Consider the following 16,121-nt stretch of genomic DNA (forward strand, 5'->3'; position numbering starts at 1 on the left):
TTGGATGGACAGGCACTGCCTAAAGTTAAACTCGGATAAGAAAGAGGTTATTTTCTTCAGAAATAATACTCACTTCTGGAGTCTTGATTGCTGCCCATCAGAAATGGGCCCACTCCCAATCAAACTCCCAAAGTTAAAAGTTTGGGAGTGATTATTGATGACAAACTAAATCTCAGAAACAAGTTAATAGCATCATAGCCGCTTCTTATAATACTTTAAGAACCATCAACAAGATTCTTCCTTACATACATATTCACTCTAGAAAAACAGATGTATCCCCCCTCATTCTATATAAAATTGACTACTTTAATGCTTTATATATCAATCTACACAAACAATACATCAATAAATTGAAGGTCCTCCAAAGCTCAGCTGCCAGAGTACTCCTTGATCACCCTAAACATCACTCAGTATCCCTTGCCATCAAGGAACTACACCGACTTACCATCAGGATTCAGATCAAATTCTAAACCCTGTGTCTCACTTTTAAGACCCTACATGGCAGGGGTCCTGAATTCCTAAAAAATACCATCTCTTGGTATACTCCTAACAAGAACCTCAGATCTCTGGGAATCTACAAAGTGACGCTTTTTAGATTCAAGGAAACTAATTGGGGTGGCAGCAGCTTCCTTACCGGAGCCACTAGACTTTGGAATATGCTGCCTCTCCACATTAGATCCACAACATCTCTACAGGTTTTCAGAAAACTTGGCTTTTCAGCAGTCAACTTTCCCTTTAAACTGCTTCTCCTTTTTTCTTCTATACTCTGCTCAGTGATCAGTGCAAGACACACTTGGGTATACGCTGCTCTAAATACATTTTTACCATCCTACATGAAATGGGACATTCCCAAGATTTACTCTAGTTGATGCACAATGTTAACTATTCAACATATGAATGCCCCAGTCTCTTTATTTTTCTAGAGCATAAAAAATCATCATTTAAATGGTCTTGTTCTGGTGTCCTATTCTATCTGTTAATGCTCCACAACTTGAGACACCAATCAGAAATAACGAATCAGACAGGATCTGAATATAACACTGCAGAGGTTCAAGAAACAATTGTGCAGCACAGCTTTCTTGGTTTGACAAAATCTTAGTATGTAGCTGGGGGTCAAGTCAAGTCAAGTCAAAGAATTTATATAGCGCACTACATACCCAGAGGGTCTCAAGGCGCTTAGGGAGGGGAGGAGGATTACTTGTCAAATATCCATGTTTTAAGTTGCTTTCTGAATGCTAGGTGGTTCTGGGTAAGGCGAAGGTAAGTGGGGAGTGAGTTCCAAGTTTTAGCTGCCAGGTATGAGAAGGATCTTCCTCCCATGGTGGTCTTGTTGATGCGGGGTACAGTGGCGAGGGCTTGGCTGGAAGAACGTAGTTGGCGGGAGGGGCTGTAGAAGGACAGTCGTGAGTTGAGGCATTCTGGTCCGATGTCGTAGAGTGATTTGTGTGCGTGGGTCAGCAGTCGTAAAGTGATCCTCTTATCGACGGGCAGCCAGTGGAGGTCTTTCAGGTGGTCAGAGATGTGTTCGTTACGCGGGATGTCTAATATGATCCTGGCTGAGGCGTTTTGGATTCGTTGGAGTTTCTTCTGGATTTTAGCGGTAGTACCTGCGTAGAGGGTGTTTCCGTAGTCCAGTCGGCTCGTGACCAGAGCATGGGTGACTGTTTTTCTGGTTTCGGTGGGGATCCAGCGAAATGTTTTTTTGAGCATGCGAAGAATGTTGAAGCAGGATGAGGATACGGCGCTGACTTGTCTGTTCATTGAAAGTGAAGAATCCAGGATAACGCCTAGGTTCTGTGCGTGGTCTGTCGGGATGGGTGCTTTTCCAAGGGCTTCTGGCCACCAAGAGTCGTCCCATGCAGAGGGGGATGTACCTAAGATGAGGACTTCTGTTTTATCGGAGTTCAGTTTCAGACGGCTGTGTTTCATCCATTCGGCAACTTCTTTCATTCCTTCGTGTAGGTTGGTTTTGGCGGTGCTGGGGTCATTGGTGAGAGAAAGGATCAGTTGAGTGTCATCCGCGTAGGAGATGATGTTGAGATTGTGTTGGCGAGCGATGGCCGCAAGGGGGCTCATGTATACGTTGAAGAGGGTGGGACTGAGTGAGGATCCTTGTGGTACGCCGCAGATGACTTCGGTGGCCTCGGACTTGAATGGTGGAAGGCGGACTCTCTGGGTTCTTCCGGTGAGGAACAAGGTGATCCATTCAAGTGCTTTTCCTTGTATTCCGATGTTTCTGAGGCGTTGTAAAAGGGTGCTGTGGCAGACTGTGTCGAAGGCTGCAGAGAGGTCGAGGAGGATGAGGGCGACTGTGTCTCCATTGTCCAGTAGAGTTCGGATGTCGTCTGTTGCTGCGATGAGGGCGGTCTCAGTGCTGTGTTTTGCTCGGAAGCCAGATTGTGAGGAGTCGAGGGATTTGTTGGCTTCGAGGAAAGCGGCGAGTTGGTTGTTGACAGCTTTCTCAATGACTTTGGCCGGGAATGGAAGGAGTGAGATAGGGCGATAGTTTTTGAGTTCGGTGGGGTCAGCTGTGGGTTTCTTCAGGAGGGCGCTGAGTTCGGCATGTTTCCAGCTTTCCGGGAAGGTTGCGGAGTTGAGGGAGCAGTTGATGACGTCTCGGAGGTGCGGTGCAATAATGGAGTCTGCTTTGTTAAAGATGTGGTGAGGGCAAGGGTCTGTGGGGGATCCTGAGTGGATGGAGTTCATCAGGCGGATGGTGTCCTCAGTGGAGATTGGGTTCCAGTCGATGAGGGTGTTCAAAGGGGGAGAATGTTCAGCATATGGTTGGGTGGGTTGGTCTCCGGGTTGGTTGTCGAAGCTGTTGTGGATGTCTGCAATTTTGTTGTGGAAGAATAAAGCCAGGGAGGCGCAGAGGGCTTGAGAGGGGGTGATGTCGTTGGAGTTGGCCGAGGGGTTGGTAAATTCCTTGACGATGTTAAAAAGTTCCTTGCTGTTGTGGGCGTTGTTGTCTAGTCGATCCTTGAATGCTGTTTTCTTGGCCTTTCGGATTAGTTGGTGGTGTGTGCGGGTGGCGTTTTTGAAGGCGTCCTTGGTGCTAGTGGTTGGGTCTTTTTTCCAGGCCTTTTCAAGAGAGCGGCAGAGTTTCTTGGACTTCTTAAGATCATCGTTGAACCATGAGGCCTTCTTGCTGCCAGGTTTGCTTTGACGTTTTTTCAGAGGTGCTAGGATGTCGGCGGTGTTGGATAACCATAGGGTGAAGTTGGCGGCGGCTTGGTCTGGGTTAGAAGAGTGGGCTGGGGTGTTTAGAAGGAGCGATGAAGAGATCTGGTCGATGGTAATTTTGTTCCAGTTTCTTTGCAGAGTTGGTTGGAGGTGGTTGGTGGGTTTCGGCTTGTTGTAGGTGAAGTGAACGCAGCTGTGGTCAGTCCAAAGGAGATCCGTAGTGTGGCTGAAGGAGACATGATTGCTGGAGGTGAAGATGGGGTCGAGTGTGTGACCTGCGATGTGGGTGGGGGAGGTGACCAGTTGTTTAAGTCCGAGGTTGGCGAGGTTGTCCAAAAGGGTGGTGGTGTTGCGGTCGTTGTCCTTTTCAAGGTGAAAGTTGAGGTCTCCCAGAAGGATGTAGTCTTTGGAGGGGAGCGCGTGTGGAGTGTTGAAGTCCGTGATGTCTTCACTGAATTTTGCGCGGGGTCCTGGTGGTCTGTAGAGGAGGGTGCCTCTGAGTGTGGTCTTGGGGTCGATGTGGATCTGGAAGTGAAGGTGTTCAGAGTTGGCGAGGTTGACGTCAGAGCTGGTTGAGATGTGGATTGATTTTTTATGGACGATAGCGATTCCTCCTCCTGAGTGGCCAGTACGGTCCTTGCGTGTGATCTTATAGTCTTCAGGGATGGCAATGGTGATGTCTGGGGCGGAGGAAGTGTTCATCCATGTTTCTGTTAGGAAGGCGACGTCTGGGGAGATGGTGTTTAGTAGATTCCATAGGTCAATGGCGTGTCTGTGGACCGATCGGGTGTTGAGAAGGATGCATTGTAGGTGGTTGGGGTCGGGAATCTGTGGTGTGGTCGTAGCGGAGATGTTATCGGTGCCGCTGAATTTGCAGGAGTAGCAGGAGAAAGGTCCATGGGTGTGTCCAGGAGCGGCTTGGACGCAGTTGGGGGCGAGGGTGGTGGCATCGTAGGTAATGCGGGAGGGGTGGGCATTACGTGTACCAGGGGCTCTGGCGGTGGGCGCGGTCCAGGCGCGGACGGGCGTAGACGGGCTTACCTTTGGCGCACCTTCGGCGTGGCCGAAGCGCGTGGACGCTGCGCGTGGGGGCATTGGCCATAAATGGATGGTGGAAGGGGGCGGAGCGTGGGAGGGGCAGCAGCTGGGAGGCGGTAGCAGGGAGGAGGGGCGGGCTAGGGAGCGAGTAAACAAGATGGAGGGTCAAAGGGAGACTAAGGCAGGGGCAGCAGAAGCACCACGGCACCGGGGGCACAGATCAGTTTCCAGCGTCAGGTACAATTAATTAAATAAATCCCAGCGCAACTGTAAATAAATAATTAAATCCCAGCGCGACTCGAAATAATTAATTAATTCTCAGCGCGAGTCGAAATAAATAATAAATGCACAGCGCGAGTCAAGCTTAAATAAATAAACAATAGCGCGAGGTTATTTAAATAAATTGCTTCACTTCAAATCTGCAGTCTCGGTCTCACCAGTAAGCCAGAGCGTGAGCAGGAGCTGGGGTCAGGGAGCGTGGGGGGAGCGACCGTGCTGGATCAGGTCAGGGGCCTAACGGGAGTCCCATATTCCAAACAAGCAACATCTAACTCTCATATCTATTCCTAACCTGACGTTTATCAAGACTGCAGAGAGAAGTGAAACAATTCCTAGGATGAAAGTGAAGTGTTTGAGTTGATGCTGCGGGAGAATTTCAAGAAGTGCTGCCAACAATTTTTTGGCAAGGTTCTGAACACCTAGCTTGAAGATAAACTCCTGTGGAGAGCCAGGAATACAGGTGAAGAGCTTAGCTGAAACAGATGAACACATGTCTAAAGAAGAATACTAACAAAGGCTTCCTCCCACCAAAAGGGAAGAAAGCTGAGTGATTGGCCGGCCCTGGGTGTGGCTTTTCCAGACTGTGGGATCCTGATGTAAGCCCTTGAATCTGTGGACAGTCACATCATGTAGTAGATTCGTATATCCCACTGTAGCTTTCCACTCAGATATTGCATACCATCATAGATTATAGAGTGCTCAAATGAGCACAGGATTAATTGTGCAGGTGATGTGGGGGTAACAACTGAGTAGCATGCATTTGACAGCCACAGAAGTGTCCAGCATGGCTCCTGTCTTGCCAGCATGGATGGCATCCTGGCATCTGGAGTGACAGTGCCCTGAGAAAGGGGCGGAAGGGGTGACAAATGTCCCATAATCAGAGGTGGATGAGAGTGGGGTGAGCCCTCTGTGACAAGTAATGACACAACCCCCCGACCTGGAATGCAGCTCCTTGGCTGGGAGAATTAACCACACTAGTTCGGAAAACAATAGCTTGCCTCTGAGCCAAGTAAGAGAAGATAGATGACAATTGCTGATGACAGCAGGGATTAGCTATTTGGTAGTGACAGGAACAGTTGGCAGAACAAATAGGCATTTTTAAAACTACTTCTTTTGAGATGGAGATGTTGTGGAAGGCTTCTCCTATTCATTCCCAGGGCACTTCTCGACATATATTCTTAAAATAACCAGTTTTTACCCAGTCAAGTGGGAGAAGACCTCATGTACACAGGGGTGTAGCAAAGGAGCTGAAGACAGCAGAAGCTTTTCTTCCATTTTGGCTGGGTAATATTAGAGTAAGGCAAAGAGGAAGTGCTACAAAAGTAAGTGGGTGACTGCAAGAAAATAGTTAAGATTGAGTGGCAGAATTTCAGGATCTGGCACCTCAGAAACCACCATCTATGAACATTTCTGTACCTGGGAAGACTCCACATGAAGAAGAATGCTCTTCTGAAATAATAATCCAAACTCCTGACATCTGCTGAAAGAAGAGAACTCGCCTGAGGACTCAAAGGCTGCAGAATGCTGCTGGCACCCAGGGACTGGAACTGCTCTCCAAGGGTCAAGTGCTTTGCCTCCTGTTTGTCTCCTTCAACAACACAAAAATCAGAAGGACTACTGACTTGAAAAGGACTCCAGAGGCTACAGAGAACTGTCACCGCAGAAACTCTAACTGAATCATGATTATGTGCCTAGAAACTCGCCCTAAGGAGCTAGGGGCTGCAGGACTGACTACAAACAAGTTTCTGAGCAGTTGGCCTTTTCGCTGCGCTAAATACTGGTTCTCTAGGACATCACGGTCAAGGTATCTGAACTTGTGGAGCCACTGATGGTCCTGAGAACAATGACTTTGTACTGTTTTACTTTCCCTTGGTATTTTTTTCATCATTACATTTTCTTTGTTATTTCTAACCTGGTTTTGGATTTTAATTGTATTTAAAATTGTTGGTAATTATTGAATTTAAAATACCCTTCTCTTGGGATTGCCTGCTGCCTGTTCCATGGCTATCAGGGGTTAATCAGAGATTCTCTCACAGCTTTGCTTTGGTATATCCAGAGTGGATTGGCTTAGCTTGTAGTGTTATCTCTTCCCAAATTAGTAATCCCATTCCTAACAAACACTATTAAATGTAGTGGTAATAGTAGACATTTTGAAATGAAAGGATGATGACAATGGTTCTGAAATCCATTTAGTAATCCTGCTCATGGCTGCTCACCTAATGGGTTAATTTAGCCAGATGAAAAGGAGATTGTGATATTTGCCTACGGCCTTTCGCACGAAGACAACACTTCTTTCAGCACTTAATATGGCCATATTAATTTAGTAATTACTGTAGAGGGCAGTAGAGAAAAGCAGTAAGGGATTCATCTACTAGACAAAGACTGTTCATGTGACAACAACTTTGCCATAACACATGAAAACAAGGTATTAATTGAGAACCAATAGAGCTATTAAGGAAAGCTGAGATGTGAAGAGTAACACAAATTTACTAAGTACAATTCTGCATTAGGTAGAAAGTGGAATGCCAAGCAGCGGTGGTGTAATCCCGCAACCAAGGATCACGATAAGGGGATGGTGCATCTTCGCAGATAGCCAGCATCACGGAGATAAAACATGTCTTCTTCGGTCTACAACTCTCATTTTTCTCCAAGTTTTATCGGCGATGCCTGAAAAGTTTAACGAACAGACAAACAGGGGCAGGCAACTCAAAACCACGGGTGAAAAGGCTGCGCTTTAATTTGCCAACGCAAGTCGAACAAAGGCCTCCGGTTCCCCATTATTTTGTTTCATTAGCTCCGTTTTTAAGAACTCTTTCAAAGATCCAGGCTACTTCTTAACCCTCGCATCCATCTGATTGTCCCCGCCACGAAACTAAGGGAAGTGAAATGTCAAGAGGGCCAGGGATTATCTTAACCTTGGACCCGCGCTGATCAGAATCCCCGTTCTAAATCAATGAAGGTGGCGCCTGTTCAGAATAACCTGATCACTTGCGTCTCCCAGAAAGCTCTTCTTCAGAAAGTGCGCCGCGGCGGTAGGTGGATTAAAGGTGCATTCAGCTGTAATGAGCCGCATCATTAAAAGATGACCACAGCCCATTGAAATGAGGTGCAGAATGTGTAATTACTTTTACTTCAGACGCCGCTTTAGTACCTGGCATTTGGTATAGTTGTTCTGTCATTACTTCTAGGCTCTCCTATTATTTCTATCCGTTCTTTCAAACGGGCCAACTTGTTAATGCAGATATTGCTTTACTGCAGGTACTTGTGTTCATAGCTTTTCTGTGCACCGAGACCAATTTGTTTTTAATGAGATGAACAGACAGGGATCTGCAGGGTCAGGTTATTATCCATATTTCGGGCCCTTTTAATAATCAAAAGGCAACGATAGAGAGATTCTGGAGCGGCCCGTTTTACATTTTGCTTTACTGATCAGTTACCATCTTCCCTGCGAGTTACAATGACAGAGACACACTGGGGCAGATTTATGTTGCCTGACGCATCTCTGCAAATCGGCAGAGATGCGCCAGGAAAGATAGGGCACGCAAGTTTATCCTTGCGCCACCCATAATGCGCCGCATTGTAAACACATGCGTGTCGCATCTAGGGCATAAAGTTGGCGCAGTGCTGAAGTTGTGTTGAGTGCGGCACGCAACTCCAGCACTATTCCAACTTGCCCTATCTCTAACGTGGTGCGTCAAACCTTCCGCCTGCTTCAAGCAGGCGCAGGGTTTTGACGCATCAGTGTTGGGAAAGTGACTCAGTGAAATCTTGTAGATTTCACTGAGTCACTTTTTAGGGGCGTTCCTACGATGGAAAGCCCCCCCGTGTGGAAACGCCCACATGAAATCTGACCCAGGTTTCATGTGGCGCAGGGCCTTACACCGTGACGCATCTCCATAGATGCGTCACGATGTAAGTATGTCGCAACGTGGCGCAGGGTTTACGCCACCGCTGCGTCACAAAAGTGACGCAACGGCAGCGCAAACGTGCCGCAAGTCCGACATAAATCTGCCCCTAAGCGTTCGTTGTCAATGCATTTTTTTAGCCTCAGCCAAACATGGCGCCTTTTTAGAGGGTGTAGGTGTAAGTGGTTGTTTGGAGTCGGAGGGCACTTGGTAAGATTAATTAACTCAATGGTGGCGTGTTAAATGTAAATATAGGAACGACAACTTAACTATGTTATGCATGCTTCACATACACTGCAGCTAAGTAACAGCAACACATGTCCCTGTTGAGTTGTTTTCTACTCAAGGGCCTATTTCCTGTTGTGAGTGTACGACATTTTATTTTTATCGCGGAAACTGGAAACATAAACTGGCAAACGTATGCATATTAAGCAGCCTTTTGTAACATGCAATGCCTAAAGACCTGAAATGTGCTAGCATGTTTTTTTTCTCTGCCTAAATGAGCACTCCATTTGAAATGTGCGCAGTAGAAAAACAACAGCGCAGACACAGTACATTATAGCTGAGAATTAATGAAGGCAGCAGATACATGGGTACATGTTGGATATCACCCTATTTGCAGGGTTATCCCCAAACTTTTTTCTTCTTCCTCCTATTTTTCCTGACCTGTTTTTGGTGGCTTTAGGACGCCGGGCACTTTACCACTGCTACTCAGAGCTAAAGTGCATGTGCTCTCTGTGTAAATTGTTATTCTGATTGCTTATCCCTGATTTGCATATTTGATTAACTGGTAAGCCCCTAGTAACATGCACTAAGTGTGCCAGGGCCTGTAAATCAAATGTTACTAGGGGGTCTGCAGCACTGATTGTGCCACCCAGATGAGTAGCCCTGAAAAGGTATCTCAGGCCTGCCACTGCAGTGTCTGTGTGCTGTATGAAGCTGCCATGTTGACCTGGCAAGTGCACACACCTGCCAGGCTTTAACCATCCCTTTTCTTACATTTAAGGCACCCCTATGGTTAATTGTCATGCGATCACCTTAGCTGTAGTGTCATGATGCCTGTGAACAACTGTTGTGCATAATAACTAATTAATTCAGGAAAGGAATGTGCAGTAAGTCATCCACTTGGAATGGTACATTGACGGAAGCTGTATGTGACGCACACATGCAATGGAGCATAGCAGACGAGTGAGGCATTGGAGCAGCTGCTGAGGCCGGAAAAATAACAAGCGGTCCAAAAAAAACAAACCCTGGTGAGGTGGGCAGCACCCCAAAAGGCCATGGCAAGCATCACGAGGCAACGCAGCCCCCACAAAGCTCCCACAGAACACAAAGGATAGTGAAGGCGACAACGGGGCGTGCGAGTGAGTAGTGAGCGCAGCCGCCATTAGGAGCGGCTGCTGAGTGCGAGCCCGGTGAGTCCGCGAAAGTGGCCCAACTAGGTTGGGTGCAGCTTGCTGCCCGCCAGTGTGCACTGCTCACTGCCCATTTTCCCACTTGCTCCTTCAAGAATTACCCGGTTTCCCATCCCAAGGCCAATCACCATAGCCGAAACAGCATCCAGCATACTGCCGGCCGGTGCGAGAGCCGGGAGCCACCGCCACCGCCACTGTCGGAGCTCCCAATCACCGGCCTGCACTTGCCAGACCCAAAACAGCACAGTTAAGCCAGCAGGAAGCTAAAAATTGCGGCCGCAAGAGAGTCGCAATGAGAGCCGCCACCACAATCACCACCACCATCACCGACCCTCAATGCCGGTTTTGACACCCTTTCACTACCCAGTCGGTGGTGGCCCTGAGGACTTTGGCGGCCATCGGACACGACAGGAACCAGCCCACATTGACAAGGCGCAGCCACTAGAGGCTGCTGTCAAGTGTGCCTTGCGGAGGCAGCTCAAATAGGCAGGGTGTGGCTTGCAGTTTCCACCTCGAGTGCCTAGAGTGCCCCGCTTATCCACCTGTTGTCAGCCGCCAGCCAGTCTGCCTGCCCACAAGCATGCCTGCCTGCCTGCCTACAAGTAATAGAATTAGCAAGACCACAGAGGAACATCAGAGAGCTTTAAGATTCTAGGGAGCCAACCCAAGTTGACCCGTCCCCGCAATCGCATAACTGGCCAATCAGCCAACCAACCGGCCAACGCCAGGAGGGGCAGCTGGCAATCGAACCCCATTGGACCCCATAGTCCAAGAAGCCAACTAGAGGTCAGGGTGCATCAGGGGGAGCTAGAAGAACTCCTCGACACGGAGGCAAGGAGACAAGGAGGCGGGAGACAACACAAGCACTTCACCAGCTCACTAGCTCTGACCTGTTCCTGTGTAATAAACAAAGAATATAAGGGAACATGATCAGTGACAAGTACAAAAAAACAACAAAGACTCGAGGCACCCTACGTGTGCCAGTCGGTGAGCAACCAGAGCAATTAGAACAACTAGAGCGGCCGGCCGGTGGGAGGCCTAGAGGGTACCGAAAGACCAACCAGGGTCCAAAGGGGCCCAAGAGGTCAGAGGAAGGCCCAGGGAGCCAAAAGAGCAGCCCCAAGGGGCAAGCACCATGCATCGTGAAAACCAGGCAACTTGGAGGACAGACAGAGTAAGAGGGTCTCCCACAAGACCTAAGTCTAAACCAACAAAAAGGAAAGTCAAGTGCGAGGGTAAGGGTGCCCTCATATTTGGCCCAGACGTTGACAAAACAAGTAAAAAAAGAGATACAGCTATGGGTAACGGGAACATCTGCAGCCCTCTTAGCTCCCGCATCAACCGTATGAAGGTAAGCGAAACCTACAGTGTAACTAAGCTAAAGCGAAGTACTTGATCAGTGATACCCAACCATTCCATAGCTAAACCTCTACCTAGCCAAATCCCTATAATTTACCTTCCCATAGACTAACTCCCCACTGCCAAATGAAGGTATTTGTTGAAAATATTTTTTGGTGTAGGCCAGGGTGTAACATGGGACTAAGGACCTGGTTTAGAGTTTTGTGGACGGGATTCTCTGTGACAAATGTGATGAATAACATAAGACATATCCCATTTTCTGTACTACAGTGCATCATTTATACTCGATGCGCTGTCTCTTGCGTAATATAGCGGTTGGGATATCATTTGTCCACCATGTGTGTGATGGAGTTTCCCATCTATCAGGCTCTATCAGCTACTACGTTTGAAGTCTGAACTCAGGGTACAATTAAGGAGGGAGTAGGAGAAGAGCTGGGCCATTGGAATAATGATAATAAGTTAATAACATGCCATTACAGCTCCCCGAAAACATGCTGTAAAGTAACAGACTGTAATTTTCTGTTCTACTGGCCGGTATTCTCCACTCTGGAATGTAGTGAGGTCAGAGTGGAGAATGTTGACATTTGAGAATTTGGGGCAGTTAGAAGAGTTGGGGAAGGATTTGGGTGCTGTACAGATCTGTTGTGCCTTTGTGATAGGTCCTTATATCTAATGTATTGCAAATAAACTGCGTTTACTCACTTCATGTCTGCATCCTTCATTCAACGACTTTGCTCATTCATCATATCTTTTCTTCGCGATGAGGATGGGATTGGGCTGACTGTTTATCCAGATTTCCCATTAGTTCTGATGATGAGATTGATGGTTCGAGATATGAAAATTGCTGGATTGCTGCTTGATGAAACTCTCAAAAAAGTTATGCTGTGTGTGGAGAATGGCTGATCAACAGAGAAAAGTGTTGCAGTTTCGTGCCAGCCATTTTAGAAAATTCATGAGGAGCTGTTGGAGGAGAATGGATGGTTGATGAGAGGAGAGAAGTTGGTATCCTCTGCTGAGGCCAGACACAGGATCATCAGGACAGGCCACGAAGGGCATTTGGGGTGCACATTAACTAAACAACAGATAAGACAGAAATTGTGGTGGCCAGCTATGGACAGAGACAATGACCAGTTTGTTGAAGAGTGTGTGATGTGTTCGTTATCATAAAAAACTTTGCACAGAAACCTCCTTTGCAGACGATTGAGGGTCCTCCTCATTCACCACACAGGCCCGCCAGCATGACACCATTAATGTTGTACATATATTCAAATTACTGTACAGCACATATACGCCTTGCTCATTAATGGCAGCTAAATCATTTATTAACACATAAAGACCTCAATTCACTAAGATTCTTCACCCTCGAAAAGCTCTACAGTCACAGTGGGGTCTCTGCAGTCAATATGGGATCTCCGCACTGCAGTTTCCCATTGCAGAGAACCCACCACAACTGCTGAACCTCCTCCCCGAGAGTGGAGGCTCTTTGTGAATCGGGCCCAAAGTCTCTGTTCAGATTCACAATATGAGATCCTTTAAAGTAAAATAACTTTTTGATTATGTTGGTGGTCTGTCTTTATCCCTTGCAGTCAGTTCTATTGCATTATGTGCTGCTTGTGCAGGACCGACTTGGCCTTGTGGCTAATTAATGGGCATAGGGGACCAGCACTGTTCTGCTACTGTGACACTATAGAAAGTATTCACAGTGTTTGCGTTGAGTATCAAAATTAATGTTTTTATTTCCTTTCATAACCATATAGCTACTCCTGCCACTGGAGCCGGACAACTACACCCGCTCGGCTGTGGAACCAAAAGCTGGAGGAGGCGAAAGAATGGCCTTTATCTTCTTTATATCTGTCTTTGCATTGCTAGTTAGTGTAGCATTGTGGTTTACAAGAGTGACACAAGAATCTGTCCTTTGAGACTGTCACACATTATATTAGGCACCCACTTCCCCCCTCTTACTTTCTCCATCTGAAGTTCCTTTTATTCTTCAGTCGGTTATACTTACCTCTTCGTGCAGTCCAGTATACCTCAATAGCAGAGTGGGAATTGAAAACTCACTTTACTGTATATGTTAGAATTTATTGTTCAATGAGGTTTTGCAGCACCCTGCCACCTATCAGTGATACTTGTATACTAGTTAATGCCCTTGTCCTATCCTCTGTAAAAAAGTCAAGCAATCACCAACTAGCAAGGAATTTGAGGCATTCGTATTTAATTTATTAAAAAAATTAAAACTAGACTTACAGAAACCTTGAGTGAGGACTCAGGATACAGTTACACCATGTTGCATTGATTTCACAAGCTATACAAGGTGTGATTCACAGTGGTAAGGTTACACTTTTGGTGTTAGTGTACTCTTGCAGTGTAAGTTCATGACTAGTAACCCTTCTATCAATAACTTAAAGGGTAGGAAATTTGTGAGTATTAACAACTCCTAATATTTTAAAAGGAGTTGCAACTAGTCAGTTACTACTCATAAAGTTAGTCACGTTATACTCTTAAAGGTACTGGTAGTATAGTTACACTGCAAGAGTAAACTTACAGGAAAAGTGTAACTTTACCTTTGTGCCTCAGGCCATAGTGCACACAAGTACTACCTACCCATCCTTGTGCAGACTCTGCACTTTGAAGAGGCCCTTTTCATGCTGATTTGGTAGTAGGGCTGGCGTGGGTTATTGTTTAGGTAACAAGATCCTATAACAGTTGGCATTTGTCACAATCCCCTCTTGCATCCTTTGCGTAGTGGTCTAATGCACAGGGCTCATGTTGCTTTACCCCTTGGTTTGCTCTGAAGCGGTCACTCCCCACGCTCCCTGACCTTCCTGAATCTGCAGTGCCACTCTCCTCCTTGCTGCCTGGTATCGTAGCGCTTGCTGCTGCTAATTAATTATTCATTCACTGAGCTCGCATTGCCTGTAACATTTCATAGCGCCTGGTGTAGTAGCCTGTTATCGTAGCGCTCGCTGATAATTATTATTTGTGATTTGCTCATTGGTGGTTATTGTCATTGTTGCACTGCTTGCATCGCCTGCAATATTATTTGTGCCTGATTGTGCCGCTACCACTGCCCAGATCATAGCGCTATTCAGGCTGTGCCCGTTTCGCTTTCTGTTTGTGCTGCTATTTTGTTGTTGTGATTCCTGGCCAGTCTCTCCTCCCCGCTCCCGCCTCCCAGCTGACCCTCCCCCACTATCCACTTATGTCAGATGCACTTGCGCGCAGCGTTCATGCGCTGCGGACGTGCGCCAAAGGTGTGCCAAAGGTAAGCCCGTCTACACCCGTCCGCGCCTGGACCGCGCCCAGCGCCAGACCCCCTGGCCCCCGCAAAACCAACTCCTCCCGCTTAACGTACGACGCCGCAACACTCTCAGCCCTTAACCCCGGCCGACCACCAAACTGCTACCAAGCCGCCCTCGGACACACCCAGGGACTCCTGCAAGTTCGACTGCATCAAGACCAACACCAAATCCACAAACTCCAAACAGAGCTCCGACACTAACCACCTGAAGTGCATCCTGCTCAACACCCGCTCGGTCCACAGTCACGCCATTGAACTTTGGAACCTACTCGACACCACATCGCAGGACGTCGCCTTTCTTACAGAAACCTGGATGAACGCCTCATCAACGCCCGACATCGCCATAACCATCCCTGACGGCTACAAGATCATCCGAAAGGACCGCATTAACCAAACAGGAGGAGGCATCGCCATTGTTCATAAGAACTCCATCCGCATCACGACCAGTTCCGACGACAACCTCACAGCCGCCGAACACCTCCACTTCCAGATCCACACCAACCCCAAGACTACACTCAGAGGCACCCTCATCTACAGACCTCCAGGACCCCGCACACAATTCAGCGAAGACATCACTGACTTCATCAGCCCACATGCCCTCCCCTCCGAGGACTACATTCTACTGGGAGACCTCAACTTCCACCTGGAAAAGAAAAACAACAGCAACACCACCACCCTTCTGGACAACCTCGCCAACCTCGGACTCAAACAACTTGTAGACACCCCAACCCACTATGCCGGGCACACGCTCGACCCAATCTTCACCACCAGCAAGCACATCTCCTTCAACCACACCACAACTCTCCATTGGATGGACCACAGCTGCGTTCACTTCAACTACAAAAAGAATACCATCCACAACCACCCACAACCAATTCCCCACAGAAACTGGAACAAAATCACCACCGACCAGCTCTTCACATCGCTTCACCAAAACCCTCCTGCTACTTCATGGGACCCAAACCTTGCAGCCGCCAACCTCACACAATGGATCACCCAGAGCACTGACGAATTAGCACCCTTGAAAAAACATCAAATCAAACAAGGTAGCAAAAAAGCCCCCTGGTTCAACGATGACCTTAAGAAATCCAAGAAGATCTGTCGCACCCTCGAGAAAGCCTGGAGAAAAAACCCAACCACTGACAACCTGGCCACCTTCAAAAACGCCACCCGCAAACAGCACCAACTGATCCGATCCACCAAGAAATCAGTATTCAAGGATCGACTACACAACAACGCCCACAACAGCAAGGAACTATTCAACATCGTCAACGAATTTACCAACCCCACCACCGGCAGCAACGACATCACTCTCTCCCAAGACCTCTGCGACTCCCTAGCCTCATTCTTCCACAACAAAATCGCTGACATACATAACAGCTTTGAAAACCAGCCCGGAGACCAATCCACCCCGCCCACATCCGAACCAAAACGCCCCTCCAAAAACCTTTACGCCTGGAACCCAATCACCACTGAAGACACCATCCGCCTGATGAACTCCATCCACTCAGGATCGCCAACCGACCCATGTCCCCACCACATTTTCAACAAAGCAAACTCCATTATCGCACCCCATCTCCGAGACGTCATCAACTGCTCCCTCAACTCCGCTACCTTCCCAGAAAGCTGGAAACACGCCGA

This window comes from Lissotriton vulgaris, chromosome 3_1 (assembly GCF_964263255.1).
Source record: "Lissotriton vulgaris chromosome 3_1, aLisVul1.2, whole genome shotgun sequence".
In the NCBI taxonomy this organism is placed as follows: Eukaryota; Metazoa; Chordata; class Amphibia; order Caudata; family Salamandridae; genus Lissotriton; species Lissotriton vulgaris.